The sequence below is a fragment of the Megalops cyprinoides genome, chromosome 2, assembly GCF_013368585.1.
Source record: "Megalops cyprinoides isolate fMegCyp1 chromosome 2, fMegCyp1.pri, whole genome shotgun sequence".
Taxonomy (NCBI): domain Eukaryota; kingdom Metazoa; phylum Chordata; class Actinopteri; order Elopiformes; family Megalopidae; genus Megalops; species Megalops cyprinoides.
Genome location: NC_050584.1, coordinates 39719912 through 39724068, shown reverse-complemented (window position 1 = coordinate 39724068; position 4157 = coordinate 39719912).

Sequence of the window (4157 nt, the reverse complement as noted above, 5' to 3'; positions counted from 1 at the left end):
ATCACAAATGCCTGATTGACTGGGTTTGAGAATATGCAAATAGAAGGCCCGGTCATCTCAACCAGCCTCGGTCTGGACAACAAACAGGCACATTCGCACATCCTGGTGCTGATCATGGGAACACAAGGAACAAGGCTTCAGTTTGGAACAGTGGAAACTGTGGTCGCAGATGCCTCGCTGCACTTGAGAATGTGTGGCGGTTTTCACTCAGAGTACTGCCAGAACAACTATGTTTTTTTTTTTCACCAGGAAAAAGTCAGTCACCAGGCAACAAAGTGTCACTTTCCCAGCCCTGAGAGACAGACAGTGAGAGAGGGTGGGGTGGGGGAGAGGGTGGGGGAGAAAAACAAGAACCGCAGTGACAGTGCAGACAGACCACATGTTGACCACACGTCACTCTCACTGCAACCACAGCCGTGTGGCAGGGGAGGCACAGATAAGATGCAGTGCTCTGCTGAGGAGAGCAGAAAAGAAAGGAGCATCACTCCGTTTACTAACCCACTGACACTGTTTAACACTGTTTTTACTCATGTGCTTTAGATTTATTACACAGCATCTTATAACTACTCACTCAGCTGTCATTGATATTAGTGAATTTGTAAGGGTATTGTCAGATACAAGTTGGCACTGTTGGACTCGTAGCCAGGGATGTTTTCATACTTCAAAGCCCCTGTTGGGTAGTGGTAGCGGCCAGATGAATTAATTATTAGGATCAGGATGAAAGTGCTTTCCAGAAACAACAGCAGGAGCAGTCAGACTGAGCCCTGTGGGATTTCAACGCTCCATATCCCTCCCTGACCACTCCACCACACCACTGACCAAAACTCTCTGGAACCCGCATGAGAGGGACTGGCTTTGACAGCTGGAGAACTGGGGAGGGCTTTAGACACCTCAAATGTTACAGGGAGACGTGCTCTTTCAGATGTAAGTCGGTTGGCTGTAATCAGGGAAGATTCAGCTAAGCTGGAAAGGGGAGACAGAGATTAGGTGAAAGGGAGGAGCAAGGTAGAATGCCAGGGCTGTGGGTGTAGCGGGGAAGTGGAAGTGACAGGCAGGCAGCCCCACGGACAGCTGGGTAACAGCCCACCACACAGGGGACCTTACCGTACAGCCAGGATGGGCACACGGGCACAGGCACACAGGGGCTAATTTCTCTTCTCTGTCCCGCTGCTGCAGGTGGACTATGCTATCTTTCCAGAGAAGTGAAGAGGACACGACTGAGACAGAGAAAGGGAGAGACTGAATCAGTGACGATGAAAGAGGAGGAAGAGAAGTCATACACATCTGCATTATAGTTTTCCTCACAAGTTTCCGACAAATGCAATTACTGGAAAAGCTACTACAAAATCCCAAAGCATTTCAATGATGTGCAAAGCTGTCCTCTCTCAGATATCCTTACGTGCTGATGTGAAACAGAGAGAGGGGCAGTAAAAAAAAAAGAAATTAGAAAAACAGATGCAGGGGGCTGTCCCCACAGTTCATGTGTGCAAGCTGAGCATCTGTATCAGGCCAATCCATATCAATAGGACCAACCTAAATTTGACTTCAGTTCAAGGTGTGACGAGGAAGAGAGAGAAAGGAGAGAAAGAAAGAGACCAAGGCAAAGACAGATGGGTAAAAAAACAAGTGAAGTGTGTGGACGTGAGTGTAGAGCGAGCAAGAAGGAGAGGGAAGGGGATGAACACTAAGATAAGGAGGTAGGCCTCTGTGGAAGAGAAGGAAGACTGCCACAAGGCTAAAGCAATTGATGAAACAAAAGAAAGTGAGACTGACAGAGGGAAACAGAATGGAAAGAAAGAGACAGACTGGCATAGGCAGAGATAGAGTGTGTGTGTGTGCGTGCGTACGCATGTTGTCCGGGGGGTGGGGGGTTTTGGGGGGGAGACAGAGATTGACAGCCCACGCTCCCTGGGACACATGAATAAAACAGCACAGCATGTATCGCCTCTGCCAGAGAGAACGTCTCTATAATCAAGCCATGACAGGGAGCCAGAAAGAGAGAGAAAGTGGTGGTGGTGGTGGTAGAGGGGGGGCAGCAATGGTTCTGAAGGAGTCAATCATGCTTAATCAAGAGGAGCATGCTCTTCCTCTTACTCTCTTGCTTGGATTTCATGTAGTACGGCACAAGAATCAAACTAAGACAGGCTGGACAAAGAATGTGCCCAAAGCAGAATGCGTCCTCTCTGTAGTAGCTCTGTAGTATGTATGTGTGCATGTGCCCCCCCCCCCAAGCTTCTTTACGGTGGCTGCGGTGTCATGTGGTTGACATCTTTATCCAAGATCATTTACGGGGCTTCTGAAGCATAAACATTCAATCTGCTATATTACTGAAAAAGAAACGCTCCACCACATCTTCTCCACACAGAAAAGCCAATATCCCAACACAAAAAATAGGGCACTTTCTTATTTACTTAAGTGCTGGGCTGGGATCCAAGAAAAGCCAGTGGGAGTTCAAGACGGGGGGGGGGGGGCAGGAAGTGGGCCTCGGAGCTCTGCGGGTTCACCAGCACAGGCGCAGAAGACACATTTTCAGGCAAGGACACGCTGTCATTCAAGACAGTGCATGAACAACAAGAGGTGCCATGCCTGTGTGTATGTGTGTGTGTGTGTGTGTGTGTGTGTGCTTGGAGAGATCCTGTGAGACAGCAGAACCCTGAGACATATGACGAAGCACCCCGCGTGAAACACGTCCTGGCATCTCAAATGCCAGGCTACGGAAGGGGAAAGATCATCACACAAAATCCTCACACTCAAATAATATCTGGTGCCCTGGCTGATTTGCAATGCACATATTATCCATCAAAACGATACTGTTGGCAATAGAGAAATTACTAGGCAAGTTGTTTTTAAATCAACACTTCCCCCCTGTGGACACAGTATAAACTACAGATACATTGTATTACATAAATACCTTTACATACCATAACTTTGACATGCATTTTCATTTTAAAAATTTGCAGGAACTATGTTATCATTGTCTATGATGTCACAGCAGATCAAGGTTTCAATATATGTGGTACACCAGACATTTAGCAATAAAAATGCTCAGTGCCTCTATACCTTGTCAGTTCAGGTTAATTTAATTTACAACATTAGAGTTTGTTGAATCCAGCACTGAATTTATGAGCTTACCTCATCTTACTCATTTCTGGTCACACAGTGTGCTTCTCTCTCTGCTCCTTTTCTGGCATACCTTTTTTTCTTCAGTCCCCGTTTTATAGTAATCTCCAGGCTACAATAACACTGGAAAACGAGACCAGGGGTACAGCAGTGCTTGGGTGGCCTCGTTCCTGTGATTTCTGACCCCTCCAATTGATCATTCATTTATCTAATGGAAGAGATGAGCCTCAGACTTGCCATCAGTCTCGATCTTTTCAAACCCTTGGACAATAGACTCATCAACAGGTACGATGCTGAATTTCCCAGCAAAAACCTGAGCCACTTAAAATTAATGCATGTGTTTGTATCACTAGCTTTTTTCTGTTTTTGGAGGATCTTCAGGTCATTTTTTGTAGATTTGTGCTTGTTTGATTTGCTTAGCTGATTGCCAATCAATTGGCTAAATCAACCTTTAACCCAAAATGAACACTTTTACATCCATGACTCTGTACAGCACATGTGTAATACTGTGCAGTAAACAGTAAAAGCCTCATTACTGTCACTGCTCCTCCAACACTACTGGAATACTACCATGGAAAGTTACCATAGCCACAAGACTAACCACACAGCCCACAGTCTTGTCTGATGGCAGCTTCTTCTTGAGACAGTTTTAAGGGCCATTTTTATATCTATGCTTTCAATAATTATGTGAACAATGAAACGTTCATTTTTAATGCTGAACTTGTGTAAAAGAAAATACAAAGCGAATCCCGTTGTTAATTCTTTACTGATTAATCTATTAATGACCACAGCCCTAATTTTCACTTCATTAATGCTAAAATAGTCAGTTACAATCTGAGAAACTAATGGCGGCACATTAGCTGCATGAAGCGAAAATGCACAAACCGGACCGGAGGTTATAAGACAAGCAGTGTTTTTCAATACCACTGCAGACTAACACAAGAAATATATCTTCCAGTCAATTCAGCTGCCAGGACATTTCAACAAAACTTCAGACATATCATAAACATAAACACGCAAACACAATATGACCTCCA